Source organism: Typopeltis vanoorti, chromosome 1 (genome assembly GCF_054136105.1).
Source record: "Typopeltis vanoorti isolate ZY-2024b chromosome 1, IOZ_Tvanoo_1.0, whole genome shotgun sequence".
In the NCBI taxonomy this organism is placed as follows: domain Eukaryota; kingdom Metazoa; phylum Arthropoda; class Arachnida; order Uropygi; family Thelyphonidae; genus Typopeltis; species Typopeltis vanoorti.
In genome coordinates, this window is record NC_143549.1 from 14,148,604 (window position 1) to 14,171,211 (window position 22,608).

General features: G+C 36.2%; 1 protein-coding gene across 3 annotated transcripts in view; it reads left to right on the forward strand.

The window, feature by feature from the left end:
- LOC150109799 (transmembrane protein 170A) overlaps nt 1-22,608 on the forward strand; it is a 140,190-nt gene that overhangs the window by 37,651 nt on the left and 79,931 nt on the right. The window contains exon 1 of one of the 3 annotated variants that reach the window (XM_090412426.1): nt 11,589-11,722. The exons of the other annotated variants lie outside the window; for them this stretch is intronic. The gene's annotated coding sequence lies outside the window, so the exon portion shown is untranslated. Of the gene's footprint in view, nt 1-11,588; nt 11,723-22,608 lie in introns of those variants that run through there. 3 annotated transcript variants of the gene reach the window in all.

The window sequence follows — 22,608 nt, forward strand, 5'->3', positions numbered from 1 at the left end:
AAAAATTAGCATACTTGATATTAGGACAGCAATGGAGACAACAAATGAACATGATTTAATGAACATAGAGGAAATCATTTTTGTACAGAATATTCAGATTATTTGTGATTAACTTCACACTATTACTAGCTTTCTATCAACAATGTTCCTCCAAGTCAGTCTGTAAATTACTCCAGTGTTATCAGATCATATATTTGTCTTCTAAGTTACTTTGTGCAGCATCAATCTATATAGATATTGGCCTTCTTCTGGGTCTTTTTCCAGCTATCCTTGCATCAAACACCTGTTTTTGTCAACCTTTTCTGTTCTGTTCATGTGGCCCTACCACCACTTTATATAGCTATGTCAATTCTAAATGCCAACAATGTCAAGTTACTTCCTAATTTCTTCATTTTTAATGTGATCCTACCATTTATGCCATCTGTTCAAGCCCCTGATTTTTCTCAGAACTGCTTGCATCCTCTGCGCTTGGCTGCATGAAGATAGACATAAGTTTGAGTCTAGTCGTTGACCAGAGGGACTTTTTCTAAGCCTTTCTTTGACCAGTTCCCAAGTTAGTTGATCTCTGGCATGGGCAAACAGGTTTTTTCTCTCTGAAACTTGGGTTTTTCATCCCGTAAACTCAAGAAAATCGACCGTCGAACCCACATAATTTCAGACAGTAACCTATCCTGTTAGGGTTAGGTACCAGGCCCTTTTTTATTCCCTTATAGGGAGTAGGCGAGGCTTTTAATCCCATCTAGCATCCGTCTAGAAGAGATGAGCAAACTTTTGCTCATCCCTTCATTGGTGCACCTATAATTAGTGATAGACATGAGTCTGCTATCTCTGATTGGCTACCGGTGGAGATTGATGGGGTTAAAAGCCTCGCCTACTCCCTATAAGGGAATAAACAGGGCATTAGCATATTTATTTTTTATTTTATTTATTCTCATATCTGTGGTCTCTAATCTTTGACCAAGTGCTTTATTTCTAACCCTACTCTCAGATCCATAATTTGAAACTGGTTTGAACACTATCTTGTGTACTGTAGTTTGCTGTTTTGGCTAATTTCACTCTTCATATAAATTTATTCAGATTGCTCACTACCATGCCAGCTTTGCTTATTCTATTGTCTATTTTTATTTAATTTGCTATTTTCACTAAAAACTATCTAAATAGTTGAAATATTTTACTACTCCATTCAGAATGCAACTAATGTTTTCTGTCTTTCTGCCTGTTTTCATAATTTTGATCTTTTTTTGACAGTATAGGAAACCCTATATTGACACGCTGACCATTATTCACACAATACCTATCATACCCTTCCTCATTCACAGGCATATTACTCATAACCACCTCTGGCAATGCATTCCACCTATTCACCAGCCTCCATACTTGATACATTTCCTTCATTTCTAACAATGTAAATATAGAATATGTATTGCTTTATGTAATATTCCATTTCATCATCACTTGCACTGGATGTATTTAGGAATACAATATCTGCATAAAGCCGATGAAAAGTTTATTTTTCACTTGGTTAGACTATAATAATTTTAGTTTAATCCTTTATCCAAGTGTGAGCAAACAAAGTTTGTGCCTGAAAATATCTTCAGAATTGGGGGTAAGGTAGTACAACACCAGGCAACTTGTAGCAAAGGTGGACCAAGCTAACATCACTCCTATCTCAGTATCTTCCATAATGCAAAACACATCTCCTTGCAGATATGTATAATGTTATGCATTAAGGGAAGGGCCACTTCTGGGCCTGGCTCCCACTGAAGAGACCTCAATAAAGGTCGAAACTAGTCTGGGTAGTGGCTCTTCCCTTAATGCATAACATTATACATATCCACAAGGAGATGTGTTTTGCATTATGGGAGATACTGAGCTAGTAGTGATGTTAGCTTGGTCCACCTTTGCTATGAGTTGCCCAGTGTTGTATAGTTCGCCCACCATTTCTAGATCCCTTCTTGGCTTGATGCCAAGAATAGTCGATTCATGCTGAAGGGGAGAAAGAAATGAAGGATATACGAATTGGTCGCCAACATGTGAAATCACGTGCTTTCTTGTCTGTCACTGTACTAGTACTAGCTTGATTTTTGTTGTTCTCTTTTTGCATTATTTTTTTATTATTAATTTGTATGATGGATCCAGTACAGTCAACAAGTTCTGTTGTTACACGTTTCAGTAGTTCTTGCAAAAGAATATTGAATAATGTGCTGACGATTCTGCGAAAAAGAATCGTCAGAAGGCCAGCTTCTTCTTCCCCTTTCTCAAGTCATAAAACGTGCAAGTGCAATTGCGGGCGTATCGGGGTCGACTGTTAAAAGAATTCGTAGGGAATCAAAAGGTGAAGGTAAGCCAAAATTTAAATCTCCTAAAAAAAAAAGCGCCAGAGAAAGAAAACCATCGAAACCGTAGCTTTGAATGATTTTGATGTAGATGTTATAAGAAGAACTATTCACAAATTTTACGTGGTCGAGAAAAGAGTGCCAACTGTTCCGAAATTGATTCCTGTGCTTAAAGAAAAAATTAAATTTCCTTGGAAAAGAGAAACTTTAAGGAAAATACTTCATGAAATCGGATTTTGTTTCAAAAAGTCCCAGAATAAAAGGAAACTTATCATCATGGAGCGAAGTGACATTGTTTTATGTAGAACGCAGTATTTGCACGCATTAACACTCTACGTACATTTTTCCAACTGTTATACAAGCAAAATAATTACACTTTAAAAACAGCAATGTTCGTAAAAGTAAAGCTAAATTTTCCGACCTGTAATAATAAACAAACTCAGTTTGTTTATTATTACATCCGAGAAGACAGACTGATTACCCTATTATCGGAAAGGATTCTCCTTTTTCTGACATGCGCAGAAGTGTCAAGGGACCTCAAATCGGTGGGCGAACCATACTACCTTACCCCAGTCCGGAAGATATTTTCATGCACAAACTTTATTTGCTCACACTTGGATAAAGGATTAAACTAAAATTGTTATTATTATCTGCATAAAGCAAAGAACCAAGTTTGACATCTCCAAATTTAATATCAAGTTTAATGCCACTTTCTTTCATAATGTGATTCATATAGATGATAAATAAAAGTTGAGATAATGTGCATTCTTGTCTCATCTCTGATTTTACATCGCACCATCTTTCTTTATTTCCTTGAATTCTGACTGCTGACTTGCAACTTAAATATAGACTATATATTGCTTTGTGTAATGTTCCATTTATCCCTTATAATTGTAGTGTTTAGTTAGCAGCTAACACATGTTGGTCTGATAATTGTTTCATTTATTATTATTATTACATGACACCTCCAAGGTGTCCAGAGACTCGTTGAGGGAGGGCACCTGCTTTATAACTCCTCATCTCCACCACTTAATCCACCAACTACACCGAACCACAACTATCATCGTCTGCACCAATGTCATCTACTGTCCACTACCACTAGTATTTTTTGTCTGTAAATTCCATGAGTTCTGAGGGCCGATTTTTCTGTATGCAGGATGAAAAACCCAAGTTTCTGGGAGAAAAGCCCATATAAAGATTCTTCTAAATTAAAACTTGTTTGCTAGATTTCTATCTTTTAGATGGCTGTTGAATTCCAAATGTTCATATAAATATATGCTGAGCAGCTATAGATTAAAGCTCCTTGTACTCTTTTCAAATACAATTAATTAATTTAAAGTGCTGAAGAATTCTTATAATCCGTGCTAATTATGATAACCCACATCACACCAGTAAATTAGACTTAGCATGACATCTTATTCAAATATTGTTATTATTATAATGGGCGTCTCCATGGAATCAGAAGACGCATCACAGAAGACCTTATATTGACATGCTAGCCATTATACATGCAATTCCTATCATACCTTTCCTTAAACTGAGACTTACAAACTTCTGAAATGGTCATACAGGATTTCAATTGATGAAATTTTTCAATTTATGGAGGGTGGGGAAAGGATGAGAGAGCATCTTTGGAAGCTGAGAATGAAGGCTGCCAAGAAGGGTGTGAGGGCTAGATTTTTCTCTCAGAGGGTGGTGCGTCATTGGAATGGATTGCCATTGGATGTTGTGAGTGCAAACAGTGTGAATGAATTCAAGAATAAGCATGATTACTGGTGTGTGTAGTATGTGGCCTCCCTCAATGAGTCTCTGACTCCCTGGAGGTCTCTCTTAATAATAAACTTATTTACAGACAAAGCATTCACAACCACCTTTGACAACGCATTCACCAACCTCCATACTTAATACATTTCCTTCAATGCTAACTGTTGACTTACAACTTAAATATAGACTGCATATTGCTTTGTGTAATGTTTCATTTCATCATCATCATTGCCCATGGGGTTCAACATGCTTGTTTTATCATTCTTTGCTATTTCTTTCAGTCCATTGCCTTGTGACTCAAATCCTTCAAACATTTTCACATCATATGTTTACTCTCACCTTGGCTGCCTTCTTCTACTTTTACCATCTATTGTACCAAGCATCAAGGTTTTGAACTTTCTACTCTTAGCTATTCTGCAGATATGTCCAAAAATTTTTTCCTTTACTGTTTCTTTCAGTCCATTGCCATGTGACTCAAATCCTTCAAGTGTTTTTACATCATCTGTTTATTATTATTATTGAATTATTAATTAATTATCAATTAATGAACTAATCCTTTGAATTATTAATTGGTTTCCTTTGAATTATTTGAGTTGAATTATTTTCTGCATTATTTTCTTTGCAGTTTACTTTGTGATACAGTTCTTCATTTGTCACTTTTTGCACCCATTCAATTCGTAGAATCTTTCTATAACATGTTCTTTCAAAAGCCAATGTTCATCTCACAGACTCTATGACCATTACCATGTCTCACAGCCATAGAGAGCATTTTGGAATATGCATGTTTCCAGCAGTCACAGCTTTATGGGGAAGCTCACTGATTTACTTTTGCATATTTTGTCCATTGTTTGTACGTTTACTTTAGTTTTTGTTATCCAAGATGTTATCTCTTTTTGATAGTGTACATCATGCATCATATTGCTGCCTAATGTGAAGTTCCTAACCTCTTCCAGCCCTTGTTGACTTTTATTTGCTTTTTTATTCTCTTTCCCCTCTCTCTCTCTCTAAATATTATTGTTTTTGTTTTATCAATGTTCATTATCAGGCCATATCTTTTTCCTTCTTCACTTAGTATCAGCACTGTTTTTTCTAGTTCCTCTTCATCTGCTTCAGTGATGTCTATGTCATCTGCAAATTCTTTACTTTTGTACCTTGAATTGAAATTCCCTTTATATTATCCTTTATGATATCCATTGTTCTTTCCAAAAGCATGATAAAGATGCTTGGGGATATCAGGCCTCCTTGTCTCGTGTCTCTTGTTGCAGAACCATCATCATCATCATGTTTCTCAAAGCAGGCTCTACATTGCCATTGAAGTTTGCAAGAGACATATCAGGTTCCTATCCATTCCATAAGATTTGAGTACAGCCCATGCTGCTTTCTGAAAGTCAACAAAACACATATACAAATTTTTATTTTTACACAGCTTTTTTCCACAATCAATCTTAACATTAATATTTGGTGAACAGCACCAAATATTATTAAAATAAAATATTCTGTCTCTTCTAAATCCTGCTTGCTCATCTTCCATATTTTCTTCCATTAATTTCCTTATTCTTTCTGTTAATATCATAAGTACTTTTCCTACATGAATCATTAGAGCTTTTGTCCATTTTGCTTCCTTTTTTTTTGTGAATGGGTATTAGGGTTGATCTTGTCCATTCTTTTGGTGTTCTGCATCATGTTACACAGCTGGTTCAGTTTGTCTGTTATCACCTTGCCACCATGTTTCAACATCTCTCTCTCTCTCTCTCTCTCTCTCTCTCTCTTTAGTGATCTTATCATTCTGAGGATTATGGGTTTTTTTTTGGACGTTTTACTGCCTTTACAACCTCATCCCTCAGTATATTTATCTCTCCCTCTTGCTTGGTGTGGTATTTCCCTGAATTCAGCAATTAACTTCTTTTGGACCTCAACATCTTGTGTTTTATATAACTCTGAGCAGCATCTTTCTCCTGTTTCTTCTGTGTTCATCAAGATTTCACCATGTTCATTATTTATGAACTGCACTGTGGACTCCATTTCTTGTTTATGTTTCTGATCATCTTATATACTTCTCTTGTTCTATGTTTACCATAGTATTTATTGATATCCTCACACTGCTCCTCTAGCCATTGTAATTTGTCTCTCCTAACCGCCTTCTTCACTTCATTGCATTTTGCTTTATACTGTTTTCCATTTGCACAGAGCTCTCTCTCCTAATCTTTAATTCTCTGTTTTTCTTGAATTATCTTTAATGTCTCCTATGCGATCCACCTCTTCTTTGGCTCTTCTTGATTGCAGACACCACTTGTTGTTTCTATCTTTCAGTTCCTTTTCTGTAATTGATTCAATTCATCATCAAGCATTTTCCTATACTTTTTCTCTGACTCTGATGCTGCACCTTCACTTGTTGCCTGAGTCTCAACTTCATCATCATCAAATTCCTGCCATGTACCCTCAAGGGGTGTACAGGATATGACAGTACTACATGAAAAAATTACATCATTACTAACTTCCTATCTACAATTTTCCTCCAAATCAGTCTGTTACTTGTCAAGACTACAACATTATCAGATCTTATATTTCTATCGTCTAAGGCACTTTGTACCGTATCAATCCAGTTATATATCTTGGTCTTCCTCTGGGTCGTTTTGCTGCCAACCTGGCAGAGAACACTTGTTTTGCTAATCTTGCTTCGCCCATTCTGTTTAAGTAACCATACCACCTGAGATTAGCTCTGCTAACGCATTCCTGGATGTTGACAAAGTCAAGTTCCTTCCTAATATCCTCATTTTTAATATGATATTGCCATTGATGCCATCTGTTCATGCCTCTAATCTTTCTCAGGACTCTCATATCTGCGGTCTCTAGTCTTTGGTCAAGTATTTTACTTCTGACCCAGCTCTCAGATCCATAAGTTAAAACTGGTTTAAACACTGTCTTGTATACAGCTAATTTAGTGTTCCGACTAATTTCTCTCTTATTCCATATGAATTTATTCAATTGACTTTCCCACCATACCAGCTTTGCTTATTCTGTTGTCTATTTCTATATTTAATTTACCATCTTCAGTAAAAATCGTGCCTAAGTAGCTGAAATGTTTTACTTGTTCCACAGGTTCTCCATTCACAACACAGTTGACATTTTCAATGATTCTGCCTATTTTCATTGTCTTTGTCTTTTTATTGCTGACCTTCATACCATATCTATTACAACAGCTATTCAATTTAGTCAGAGAATCTTCAAGACTTGTAGCGGATTTATTTAGAAGTATAACTTCATCAGAATAAAGCAAAGAGCTGACATTAACATCTCCAATTTTGATATCAGGTTTAATACCACTTTCCTTCATAATGTGATCCATATAGATAATGAATAACAGAGGAGATAATGTACATCCTTGTCTCACACCATATTTAACATTAAACCATCTTCCTGTACTTCCTTCAATCTAACTGCTGACTTACAACTCAAATAAAGACTAAGTATTGCTTGATATAATGCCCCATTGACAACATATAACTGCAGCGTATTGAATAGCTTCTCTCTTGGCACCTTGTCATATGCCTTTTCCAAATTGACAAAACTTAAATACAGATCTTTGTTATATTCCCATGCTTTCTCGACTATTTGTCGTAAAGTGAAGATCTGATCCTGACATCCTCTATTTGGCCTGAATCCAGCTTGTTCTTCACCAAGCTTTTCTTCCACAATTCTTCTCAACTGTTTCTCAAGTATACTTGCATAGATCTTGCCAGGAACACTCAGTAGGGAAATACCTCTGTAATTCTCACATTCAGTTTTATTTCCCTTTTTATATATGGGTACTATGAGAGCTGTACTCCAATCATCGGGAATTCGTCCCTCTGTCCATGCCTTCTGAACTATGCAGTGCAGCCACTGTAAGACTTTTATACCACCATACTTCAGCATTTCTGGTCGAATATCATCTACGCCTGCTGCCTTTCCACATTTCAAGCCTTTGATGGCTTTTTCTACTTCAAGTATGGATATGTATTCCTGACTTCATGCCTGGTCAGTGTTTTTTATCACTATGCTGTCATCACGGCTTGTTTCATTTAGCAGTTTTTCAAAGTAATTACTCCATACTTCAAGCATATCTTTTTTTTCTCCCGTTTTCATGTCACCTTTATCATCTGTAACTCCTTTTACAGCACTCTTTCCTCCATTCCTAAGCTTTTTCAAAACCTCCAGAATATTTTGCCACCTTCTTGATATTTATTTTCTATATTCTTGCCAAAGTCCTCCCATGACTTTTGTTTAGCTAGTTTTACACACTGTTTAGCTTTCTTACATTTGTCTCTGTATTCTGTAAGAGTAAAAGCTGACTTATTTGCCAGGAACTTTTGATATGCTTTCTTCTTTTCCTTCACTGCCTATTTAACTTCCTAAGTCCACCATGCAGTTCTGATTTTTCTGTCCTTGCAGACAACCTCACCACATGCCTCTCTGGCTGAGTCAATGAGGTTTTTGTTCAGGGCTTGCCACTGAATCTCCAAGGTTTGGTTACTGTTTTCAAAACTCTTTCCTTTTTTCTTCAATAATCTTTGTGTATTTTAGTCTACAGTTCACATCTGAGAACTGCGCAACTTTTATTCGCTTTAAAACTTTCTTACATGCTGTTCTTTTTAATATGAAATTCAATTTTATCCTGCTCAAGACTAAATAGTGATCACTTCCAATTTCAAATCCTCTGTACACTATGGTGTCCTGCACCAGGGAGAAAACATCACTATCAACAATAATGAGACTTTCTTATTCCTTGCTTCTTCTCTCCATGTGAATTTGTGCACATTTTTATGTTGGAACATGGTGTTAGTAATACCCAGTCCATGTCCTGAGCAGAAATCCAACAAGTATTTGCCATTATTATTGGCTTTGCTTTTTTCTCCAAATTTTCCCAAAATATTTTTGTATGTCTGACAATCATTTCCTACTCTACTATTTAGATCCCCAACAAGGACCAACTTTTCCTTTTTCATTATGTCTAATGATTTCTCTAAAACATCAAAAAATTCCTCCACTTCTACCTTAGTAGAACCTTCTGTGGGACCATAGGCACAAATAAGTGTCATTGTCCAGTTCCCCATTCTCATATTTGCCCACATTACTCTACTTGAGACTGACTGCCATTCAAGAAGATTAGCCTCGTATTTTGTGTTGAATACTATGGCTACTCCTTCTTTTCCTTGATTGTCATTGCCTGAATATAACATTTTGTATTTATTGCTCAGAAAGATCTCACCGGTTTTTGTCTTTTTTGTTTTAGTCACCCCTATTATGCCGATCTGGTACTTATCTCATTCCTCAGCTATCTCCATTTCTTTGCCATTCAGGCTTCTTATGTTGATAGCACCGATCTTTAACTCTGGTGATGTTGAGTTGGGGTTTGTTTTCAGATTTGTTCCAGTAGCTGACTTTTCACTGTTCGTCCTGGTTTCCTGGCGAAAACAACGGGGGCCTTGTTTAACCGGGCGATGCCCCAGCCAGCATGAAATTTTGTCATGTTGTACCATCATTTTTTATTTTGGTTTAACCAATAAGAATACAATTTGGTCGGCTAAATCCCAAATTGCCAGCCCATCCTCGTTCATTCAGTATCAAAGTAGATACCCAACAGGGTGCACCACGAGAAGGTGAGGATTGGACATTATGTCAGAAGCCCTGGTCGGTTCTCCGCATTCCTTTAAAGGCTATGTGGAGGTCTCCTCTCAGTTATACAGCTTTGACCTTTAAGCACCCCGAGTCTCAACTTAATATCTGCAATCACTAAGCTATGATCCAATTCCATGTCTGCACCTATTTCAAGGAGCAGACATGTCAAAATCTTGCTTATGAATATATATTCATATATATTATCACATTATATATTCTATATAATATCTAGCATGTTCTTAGTTCTTCCATTTGGTGATTGCCATGTCCACTTCCTGCAGTCTTTGTGCTGGAATTGTGTGTTGCAAATTACTATGTCATGCTTCAGAGTATATTCAAGCATTCTTTCTCCTCTTTCATTGTTTTCTCCATATCCATATTTGCCATTTTTTCTTTCCCATCTTTCATTGTCCTTTTCCAATCTTCACATTCCAATCTCCTCTAGTAATTAGTATATCTTTCTTTGGTACTGATTTCAAGGTTATTTCTAAGTTGCTGTAGAATAATTATCTCTTCTCTGGTGCTTTCTGAAGTGAGTAAATGTACGTGAACTGCTGTAATATTAAATGGTCTTGCTGCAAATCTTGCCATTATTATTCTTTCGTTGACTGGTTTGTATCCTAATAATGCTTCTCTCCTCTTTCACTGAGAAGAAATTCAACTCCTGCCTCATGTCAAGAATGCCTTACAAAGTAAGTCAAGCTTTCCAAGAGCCCATAAAGTACAGATACTCCATGTTCCTACTGATAGCTTGTCTCTTGCTGGTTTTAATTTTATTGCACTTCTTTTGGTAGCTTAACTTGTCGATCTAATCCTGATTTTCAGTTGAGTACATGGATCTTGTTTATCTGGGCAATGTCTGAACCAGCACGTTGTACTTTTCACTATTGCACCAGATGCCAGTTGGGTTTTGTTTCTAGTCAGTGCATCGATACTCATATGACCAACCTTGGTGCTTCTTTCAGCCACTCCTAGCATGGAGAACAGATGCTGTTTGCAGCCGCCCACTATGGATCAGATACTACTGTTCCATTAATTATATCGGGTAATTGGAACATTTACCCCATATAATTGTAGTGTTTTGTTAGTGGCTAATATATTGCTCTGATAATTGTTCCATTTAAAATATATTTGCCAGATTTCCATCTTATAGATGGCTATTAATTTCTAAATGTTCATATAAATATATACTGAGCAGTTATAGACTAAACTCCTTATACTCTTCTCAAGAATTCCAGTACTAATGATAACCCCCATCACGCCAGTAAATTAACCATAGCGTGTTATCCAGTGGTGAGATTCAGCTAGTGCACACTGGTTCGGCAGAACCGATACCTAATTTTTTGTTGAGTTCGGCGAACCGGTTGTTAAAATGGCACTTGTAATCAGGGTTCTCTTTAAGGTGGGTGCCTTAGCAGCCGCCCAGTGTGGAAATCACAAATTTACATTCCTTACTCTTTTTTAACATCCATCTGTGCAACAGCGTATTCTAAGCACCCATAGTGATGTTCATTCTGTCCATAGGCAAAAAAAATTAGATGGAACTATGCTTGTAATATTTATTTATTTATTTCATAAAACTCATTATACCTTTGATGAAATACTACATTTTTATTCCGTATAGTAGTAAAATACATATTTATTTAAAATAAATATGTATTTTACTACATATTTATTTATTCATTTCATAAAACTCGTTTTACCTTTGATGAAATACTACATATAACCTAAAGAGAAAAAGTGCCAAACAACCAGGGGGTGACACGCTGTCATTTGTTTCAGCTTTGTGTTACGCCCAAAATTCCCACAAGATATTATGAGTGCACTGGTGTTCCCTGATCGGTAAAATCAATAGGAAGCTAGGACACAATGAACCAATAGAAATATAGATTTCAAGGGTTATCTTATCGCCCATTTTGTAAGCCGTGGAAAAACTTCTTTCACAACTTTCCCATGAAAAACAGGTTTGTCGTACACGTTATTCTATTGTATTTTATCTGCATAGCCTATGCCATTTATTAATTCAGCAAGAAATTTTCATTTAGTATCGATAAAATGAAGAAATGTGTGTTCTGACTGATGTTATCAATAGTATAAGCACAGTGCTTTGTTTATAAAAGTTTATGATATGACCACACCTGGACAGAACCAGTAAAAATATTCAAATATATAAGCACATCTCCACTCCTTCTCTATAATATATTAAAATAAAACATTTTTTAATTTTTTTGCAGTAGCCTTAAAAGGATGAAAAGGCAACAAAGTTTGACAGATTTTTTCAATAAGAAACCAAAATCGGAATCTGTTGTATCAGAATTGGCCTTGGATTGTACAAAACAGTCACAAGCACAACCACTCCAACTTGAAGAAAGCAGCACGTCAATTATTAAAATAAAAAACGATAACTCCAAAATTGAAAATAATCTTCCTGAATGCTGGACAGTGCAACAATATAACAATTTTAAAGAAAAATATGATGGAGGGTAATTTCTAACAAAAAGTTAGGTGGCAAGTATTGTGCAAATGACTTTATAAAAGAGAAAAGTGTTCATGTGTCAAAAGAATGGAAATGTTTTCAGATTGAGGCATCACGGAAAAATAAAGAGATACAACAAGCTTCTCTAAGGAAAAAAATGAAAGAACATTTTTCATCAAAAGTTCATAACATTTGTAAAGAGAACTTAAAACAATGTGAGCAGGATTCAATAACAAAAGTAATAGAGATGATGAATGAAAAATATTTAAGTACTACTTGTAGAGTATTTAATACAGTTTATAGCCTGGCAAAAAAGATGTAAACTGTTTTCAGACATTGAAGATGAGATAGAAGTGCAAATTAAAGATGGATTAGATATGGGAATAGGATTACATTCTTATAAAACTGTTGTGAAAGTAGTTGATTTCATTGCAAAGAAATTTAATAAAATTATTGAAAATAATTTCAAAATATGTTTGATTATTGACGAAACTTCAATGATATCCTGCAAATCTGCATTGCTGTGCCATTTTTTATGTGTTGGTTCCTAGAGATAATAAATTGGCAGGTGCGTGCCACTGTTCGTTCGCCATCAAAAGGCAAAATCAAATCTCATCTGTATAATAATCATTGTATCTATAAGCTGCTAATCAGTGTATGTTACGGTAAGTGCTGTATCTAATATCGTCACCTTACAAGCAAAATGCACTAAGTCAAAAATTGCAGGTTTCGAATTTAACTGTTAACTTTTACTTCAAAAAGTTTTTTTTTTTTTTGAACTTTTACTTTTATTTTAAGGTGACGATATGTTCTTTGTATCCCTTGTCTTAGTGTTGTACAATTTGTAATAATACCATATTTTGCGTATCTTTTTTTTTTTTATAGAGTGAATTTTTTTACCATGTGACAAAATGGGTCCCCTAGTGAGGGGAAAAAAACAGAAAAATTTTCTCTATTGAACAGAAGAAAGAAATAATAGCAAAACATCATGAAGGGGTGAAAGTTATGCAGCTAGCTCGAATATATGAAACCAGTCATTCTACAATATCAACCATTTTGGCTAAGAAAGAAGAACTTATGGTAGCTGAGGTTGCTAAGGGAACTTCAAGATTGGATGTCAGAGGGCTTCTTTTTGAGCAAATGGAAAATCTATTACTAATTTGGATCAAAGAAAGAGAAATGGCGGGCAATACTACATCTCAAAATGCAGTCTGTCAGAAAGCTAAACAGATTTATCAAGATTTGAAAAAGAAGACTTCGGGATCAAGTTCTGAGGTAGATAATGATGATTTCAAAAGTAGCAGAGGTTGGTTTGACAACTTTAAAAAAAGGACAGGAATTCATAGTGTGGTCAGACATGGAGAGGCAGCTAGTGCTGACAAAGCAGCAGCAGATAAATTTGTCAATAGCTTTGCAAGAATTATAGAGGGAGAATACCTACCTCAACAAGTCTTCAATTGTGATGAGACTGAGTTATTTTGGAAGAAAATGCCCAACAGGACATTTATCACAAAAGAAGAAAAAACACTTCCTGGGCATAAACAATGAATGATAGGTTAACATTGCTTTTAGCAGCAAATGCAAGTGGAGACTGCAAGGTAAAACCAATGTTAATCTACCACTCAGAGAATCCCTGAACATTCAAAAAGTTCAATGTCTCTAAATCCAATCTCAGTGTTTTGTGGAAGTCTAACAGCAAAGCCTGGGTCACAAGAATAGAATTTAGAGACCGGATTCGTGAAGTGTTTGGACCAACTGTCAAAGCCTATCTTGAGCAAAACAATCTGCTTCTAAAAGCCATTTTAACCTTGGATAATGCACCTGGCCATCCAACGGGCATACAAGAAGAACTACCAGAGGAATTTGATTTTATCAAGGTGATTTTTCTTCCTCCCAAAACTACATCTCTGATTCAACCTATGGATCAGCTGATCATTGCAAATTTTAAAAAACTTTACACAAGGGCACTTTTTATCAGGTGCTTTGAAATGTGCGAGGCTACCAACATAACCTTAAGAAAATTTTGGAAGGAAGAATTCAGCATTGTCATAGCAATTAGGCAATTGTAAAGGCTTGTAAAGAAGTAACAATGAAATGTCTCAAAGCAGCATGGTGGAAACTGTGTCCTTCCTTTGGTAATGAAGAAACTTCAGATGAAGGACACAAATTGGTAAAGGATATTGTGGCAACTTCTCATGATCTTAACGTGGAAGTAGAGGAAGAAGATGTTGAAGAATTATTGGAGATGCATGACCGAGAACTGACTACTGACGAGCTAAAAGAACTTTTCAAGCAGCAATGTCAAGGAAAGGAAATGGAAATTTCATCTGAAGATGAGGATGGAGAGAAAGAACAAATTGCGACTCATGAAATCAAAAATGTTTTGGCAAAGTGGGAGGAAGTTCAAAATGTTGCTATGAAATGGAATCCAAACAAATCTGAGGTTATCAGAACTGTAGATCTATTTATTGCAAATTTTAAAAAACTTTACACAAGGGCACTTTTTATCAGGTGCTTTGAAATGTGCGAGGCTACCAACATAACCTTAAGAAAATTTTGGAAGGAAGAATTCAGCATTGTCATAGCAATTAGGCAATTGTAAAGGCTTGTAAAGAAGTAACAATGAAATGTCTCAAAGCAGCATGGTGGAAACTGTGTCCTTCCTTTGGTAATGAAGAAACTTCAGATGAAGGACACAAATTGGTAAAGGATATTGTGGCAACTTCTCATGATCTTAACGTGGAAGTAGAGGAAGAAGATGTTGAAGAATTATTGGAGATGCATGACCGAGAACTGACTACTGACGAGCTAAAAGAACTTTTCAAGCAGCAATGTCAAGGAAAGGAAATGGAAATTTCATCTGAAGATGAGGATGGAGAGAAAGAACAAATTGCGACTCATGAAATCAAAAATGTTTTGGCAAAGTGGGAGGAAGTTCAAAATGTTGCTATGAAATGGAATCCAAACAAATCTGAGGTTATCAGAACTGTAGATCTATTTAATGAAAAGTGCATGCAGTTTTTCAGAAACATTTTAAAAAAGAGGCAGAAGCAAACAACCCTAGACATGTTTTTTACAAGTCCATTTGTCAAAAACTCCGAAGTGAGCCCAATTGTCCTTCTGGTGAAGATTGATAATTAAAAACTGTTTTCATGAACAATTCATTTTATTAATGTTAATTTTTTGTGGCAAATACATATACTGTATAATAAATAAATGATATTTACCATATTTTTATGACATTTTAAATGAGTTTTATCTGCATTTTTAATATGTACTATGGTTGTGGGGTGGAGCTAGAACAAATTAATCGATTTTCAGTTAAATCTTATGAGGAATCGTGCCTTGTAAAATGACGGTTTTGGTTAATGACGGTAATCTTGGAACGGATTGCCGTCATTAACCAAGGCACCACTGTATATATTTTATAACTGATTTGGCATTGATGATTGAAATTTTAAATGACATTTCTCTTCTTTCAAATGCACTGCAAGTAAGAAATATAGACATGATAAAGGCTGAAAAACTCGTGATAAGATCTATTAAAGCATTTCAAATGCTTGGAAAGGAAAAGGGTCCATACGAAAAAAAAAGTTGATGAATTAATTACTTAAGAAACCTTCAAAAATATAAAATTTGTAGAAAATCATCGATATCTCAGGCTTCCTCGGGAAAGACATTTAGAAAACATCGTAACTAATTTGAAAAAAAAGACTAATGGATTGTGAACATTTAAAAGCAAGTTATAGCCAATTTCAAGATAGGAATAAATTACAATTTCTCAATTTTTTGGAGTCAGATTACTGGAATATTAAGGAAATACTAGTTCAATGGAAAGCAGCTGAAGAACAATTGCTCTTATTTAATGATTTTTAATTAACTGATTTGGCATTGATCATTGATATTTTAAACTAAATTTCTCTTCTTTCAAATGCACTGCAAGCAAGAAATATAGACATAATAAAGACTGAAAAACTCATGATAAGATCTATTAAAGCATTTCAAATGCTTGGAAAGGAAAAGGGTCCATACGAAAAAAAAAAAGTTGATGAATTACTTACTTGAGAAACCTTCAAAAATATAAAATTTGTAGAAAATCATCGATTTCTCGGGCTTCCTCGGGAAAGACTTTTAGAAAACATTGTAACGAATTTGAAAAAAAGATTAAAGGATTGTGAACATTTAAAACAAGTTATAGCCAATTTCAAGATAGGAATAAATTACAATTTCTCAATTTTTTGGAGTCAGATTACTGGAATATTAAAGAAATACTAGTTCAATCGAAAGCAGCTGAAGAACAATTGCTCTTATTTAATGACATTTTTAATTACCAAATTGATATTAATGATTATCGAGATTTCGTGGAAGCGTTTTAAAAAATTCCCAGAATTATGCAATTCCTGAAAGTGTTCAAAGAGCTAAAATATTGTCAGAACAATCGCTGTAAGTTCAGTAGAAGCGGAAAGAGTTTTTTTCAAAGATGAACATGTTCAGAGAAGAGAAGTCGCCTAACTGTTTCTAAAATATCAAACACGACTATTAGTCTAATCGGCCTACCTCTAAAGGAATGGGATCCTACTCCTACAGTGAAAATATGGTTAAGGATAAATCACACAGCCGATGATGCTCTGATAAAAGCGAAGAAAATTGCAAGTGAGGATGCCAATCAAGAAACGATATGGAAATATCTGAAATAACAGTTTTATTGTTTTTCGTCAGGTATTATTTAACATTTTAAAACTCTTTCTTATAACATAATCTAGTTTGTTGTACCTCTTTTATTGTTCTTATTTAAGCATTGACTGTATAAACTACCTTTCAGTATATCGTTTTTTTATGCTTAAGATGTTCAGTAGGGCAGTGAACTGGTTGTTAAATTATTTAAATCCTGCCACTGGTGTTATCCTACTCAAATACTTGATACCAATAAAAACCTTGCCAGCATTAAACTACTCAATTTACCTAAAACACTGGTAATTATTCACCATCTAACACATATTTATAAATCATCATTGAGATATTATTATTATTATTATTATGGGCGACTCCAGGGAGTCCTTAGACTCATCGAGGGAGGCCCTAAACATCATGTCCACACAACTATTCGATATTCTCACAGTATCTATCATACCTTGCCTTGAACTCATTCACTGTCATAACGCCCACAACAGACTCTGGCAGCTTATTCTACTCATTTGCCACTCTAAAAGTAAAGAACCCAGCCCTAACATCCTTGCTAACCACACTCTTGCCCAGCTTCCATAGATGTCCCCTAGTTCTCCCACCACCAGTCCTGATCTCAAAAATATCCTCTGAATTAATACTATAGAAACCCTTTAGCAATTTGAATGTCTCAATCATATCTCCCCTTTTCCGCCTATCAACTAATTTCTGCACCCCCACAAATCTTCAACCTGTTCTCATAAGGTTCATTCCATAGACCTGCTATCATCTTAGTCACTCACCTCTGGATGAGGTCTTATCAAGGCTCGGTAAAGAGGTACAATAACTTGCTTGTCTCTGCTCGTCAAAGTATTTTTTCAACAACCACATGAGTTGATGAGCTGATTTAGCCACTTTTGCAATGTGCCCCCTAAATTTTATCTCCCTATCCACTAATACTCCCAAGTCCCTTGCCTCATCAATCTCATGAAGTACAGTTCCACCATTGTGGTATACTGGTGCTAATCTTTTCACCCCAAAATGCATAACCTTACATTTTGTCACATTAAATTGACATCCATTCTCCTTAGCCCAGAACTCCAATCTATCCAAGTCTTCCTGCAAGATTTTGACATCTTCTGCATTCACTATTGCCCTACCTAACTTTGCATCATCAGCGAACAAATGAACTGTTCCGCTTAGATCCTTCCCTATATCGTTAATAAACAGATTAAACAGCAGTGATCCAAGAACAGAACCCTGCGGCACACCACTAGTCACAGGCCGTCTTTTGGACTCCACTCCTGAATAAACTACTCTTTGATATCTCTCCATCTCACCAACCCTATATCCATTCCCATATGTTGTAGCTTACGGATTAGAATTCCATGTGGTATCCTGTCAAACGCTTTTGCCAGCTCCAGCAGTATCTCACCGTAAACCCATTTCCCTTATCCAGTTCTGCTGTCACCTTGTTATAAAACTCGAGCAAGTTACTGAGGTATGATCTACCCATCACAAAGCCATGCTGTCCCCTGTACAGTATCTCATTTTCATCAATCCATTCCTGTATTTTTCCCTTGACTACTTTCTCCAAGACCTTGACAATGACTCCTGATATGCTGATCAGTCGGTAATTTGCCACCATAGTCTTGGATCCTCCTTTATGCAGTGAAACTATTTTCCTCTCTTTCCACGCCTTCGGGACTAAACCAGACCCGAGACTCAGATTAAACAACATGGTCAAGGGCACTGATAATTCCTTAGCCGCTTCACGCAAGACCTGTGCCGGTATACCATCCAATCCCACAGATGTATTCACATTAAGGTTCTGTAATAGACTATTCGCCTCCCCTTCATTCATCACAATTCCCGTATAAACTAATGGTTCCTTCATTTTTTCAATGTCACCACCTGGATGATATACTTTTGCAAAGTGCGCGCTCAGTAACTCCACTATATCGACTGGTTCAGTGACCTCCTTACCATTGTCATTCCTTAAAATCATTTTGCCATGTACAGTTTTTTTTCTTGCTTGCAGCATATTGAAAGAACTGTTTGGGATTCTCTTTTGCTTGCATAACTAGTTTCCTTTCATAATCGGCTTTTGCTGTTTTTACCACACTCGTTACCCTTCTGGCCTGCACTTTATACCATTCGTGTGCCTGCAGGTCACCCCTTTCTTTAAATTCCCTCCACAGTTGTTTCTTTTTTTGCAGCTCAAGCTTAATGGTGTTATTCATCCATTTAACCCCTACTTGTTTTACTATTCGGACCTTAGGTATACAATCAGCCATAACCTCCTGTAAATGCTCCTTGACCACTTCCCATGCACTATCGACATCCAGCCCTTGCAGTTGTACATGCCAGCACTGATACAAGCAATCTCCTAAGCTTGTCAAACTTGCCAGCACGGTAATTCCACATATACCCTTTCTTAGTCAAAAATTCCACACCTTTAGCCACCTCCCAGGTCGAGTTGCTCAGTAACTTGAGCAAGTTACTGAGGCATGATCTACCCTTCACATAGCTATGCTGTCCCTCGTTCAGTATCTCATTATCGTCAATCCATTCCTGTATTTTTCACTTGACTACTTTCTCCAAGACCTTGACAACGACTCCTGATATGCTGATCGGTCAGTAATTTGCAATAGTAGTCTTGGATACTCCTTTATGCAGTTGAACTATTTTCCCCTCTTTCCACACCTTCGGGACTAAACCAAACCCAAGACTCAGATTAAACAACATGGTCAAGGGCACTGATAATTCTTTACCCACTTCAAATAAGACCCGTGCTAGTATACCATCCAATCCCACAGATGTATTCACATTAAGGTTCTGTAATAGACTATTCACCTCCACTTCATTCATCACAATTCCCGTATAAACTAATGGTGCCTTCATTTTTTCAATGTCACCACCTGGATGATATACTCTTGCAAAGTATATTACACGAGTATAGTCTTGCATATATAATCACTATACAAGTTACAAAAACGTATAACCATACAAAATAGCTGTTTAGTTCTCCACTCAGGATTAGACTTTCTACCTCTCTTCAAACAGTCTTTTAAAAATAACCAAAATATCTTTGTTTGATTTTTATGTCGCTTATCGCTTTGTACACTACTCTGTTTTGTTTTATTTTTAAGTGTTCAGAACAATTAATTTTTTCCGTAGCTTATTATCCTTCTAAAATTTTTCACCGTATTCTCTCAGGGTGCATGTTGACTTATTTTGCACAGGAACTTTGTATGATTTCCTCTTTTCCAAGACTGCCATTATAACTTATGGAATCCATAATAGAGCTCTGGTTTTCCTGTTATTGCAGATAACTTTGCCATTCACTTCTTTGGTTGAATCAATTGCTGTTCTGAAGACTAATCCATCGAATGTCCAGGTTTTCATTTATGTCTTCAGATTTTAAATAATACACTGATTTTCAAAAATTAAAGAACACGGAAAAAAATCACAATAACTTGGGGGGAGGGTGAAAAACATTTGAAAGGTATGTTATGTAAAAAGTGATAGCGAGTTTGGTTATCTTGTACAAATAAATGACACTGTCAGCCTTATATGCAAATGAGCCGTAACATAAAAGTGGTGTCTTGAAGTGGTTTTCTATTTCGCGTGTGGAGTGAGAACAAGACATTTCATGATAGCAAATTTCTTGGATGGCTGCAAGTCATCATTTAGCTGATAAATTCAGGTGGCGAGCCAAAATGAGTCTAGAGGCTGGCCAAATTGAGTCTGAGGTAGCCAGATGGTTGCATGTGAGGCTTTCTGTGGTTCACAGGCTATGGAACCAATTCCTCACAAATAGCATTCCACAAATATAGTGGAGGAAGGCCACAGGCTACCATTCCAGTGGTTGACTGATAGCACTACTGTATCGATTGTCCAATACAGTAGTGCTGCCCCAAATCATCTGTGATCTGACTTTGAGTCAGCTACAGCAACAGCAGTATCTACTTCCACTGAGTGCAGAAAGCTTCATGAAGGTGGTCTTGTATGCTAGTGTAAAAATTCGATGCAACAAGAATAAATTTTGTATAACGAATGCATTGAGTTTTTACAGTTAGGCAGAACCCAGAACACCTGTAAGTAGTCCTTTCTTTTAACATTTTTGTATTGTGTATAACATATGTACAGCCCAACGGGAATTAGCTATCTCTTTGAACAAAAGATGCAAAACTTTCAAGGCTAAGGGAAACGCTCTACAGTCGGAACGGCGTTTGAAAGTTTGTTTATGAGTTCAACCCTAAGTGACCTCAAGGTCAATGCAAAAAGGGGGCGGCAAAATTCAAACAGATGTTCTGCTGACTGACTTAATGAGATTAGAACACGAAGACGGAGAAGAAAGGGCTTGTCGAAGATTCCAGAAACTAGGAATCATATGACAATGTAAGGGGGTTCGTGTAAGTGCACGCAAGGAGTGCACGGGGTTTAGAAAACTGAACCCAGGATCTCGAAACTGATGAAATATAAGATGGGACTTCCAGAGACACGGGGGAGTTTTTTCTGGCACAGAGAACAAACGAGGAGACAATGTGGTAGAAAGGCCTGAGAGTGATGTCCTGACGTGTCAAGGAGGGAAGCCATGCCGCGAGCCATCATTCAGCCCAGAAGCGTAGATGACCAGGGGACGAATCAGCTGAGGTATCGCCAAACTTGTCTATGAGCTGTTCCGCTTATCTAAGTCCGTGAAGGCCCTGACAATTTGCGACCCTTCGCCAGTGTATCAACACGCCGAAAAATCATCATCCACATCCCACGAGACAACCTGATGAACAGCCGGTATCCCAAGGATCTGAAGGAGGAGAGATCGAAAACGCGAGACGAAGAAAAGAAAATATAGGAAGTCGCAGCCAATGGGATCTGAGAGTGCAACCCAACAGAAGACAGCCCATGTGAGTTAAATTATTGTTTTGTTTTGTTTTGACTGTGCAAAGCTATAAGAATAGGTTGTAGAAATTGGAAAAATTGCATGTATAGGGACGTGAATAGCTAGAATAACCTTGAGAGACTTGCTCTGTCTGAAATTTGATGATTGCATTTAAGAATGAATATAGCTTTGATAGTTGCATCTAAGAAAGAGTATAGCTAATTCCTAGGAAGTATATTGGGTTATGAATTTGAAATTAAATTAACAGCTGTATGTAATCTTGTATGAAATTTTAAGTTTATAATATGTTATACTATTCGTAACATATCCTTAACTCCGATGTTCAAGTATTAAGTTGTTTGTTAAGTGAGAATTTCTTTGAGCCAGATACATAACATAATGTGTGCCTTATATAGATAAAAGAGAAATATATGCAGATATTAAGAAATTGGTTAAGTGAAGATTCTTTTAGTGAGATAGGTAACATGATGTGTGCATTATATTAATTGAAGAGAGATATGTGCAGGTACTAAGAAGTTTGTTAAATGATAATTCTCTAAGCCAGATAGATAACATAATGTGTGCCTTGTATTAATTTGAAGTAGAGATATATGCAAGTTTGTCTTTAGAGTGTCCTTTTTTTTTTTTTTGAATTACAGAGGATCACCCTCTGTTTTATAGTGTATATTATATGCCTGTTTGATGACCATTAAATCCCATGTTGTATTTTAACGAAGTTTTTGCCTGATCTTATTTTAGTTGCAATGCATTGATCTTAAATAAAAAACTAACCTAAGCAGGAAACATTGATATAAATAGTAAGTGAG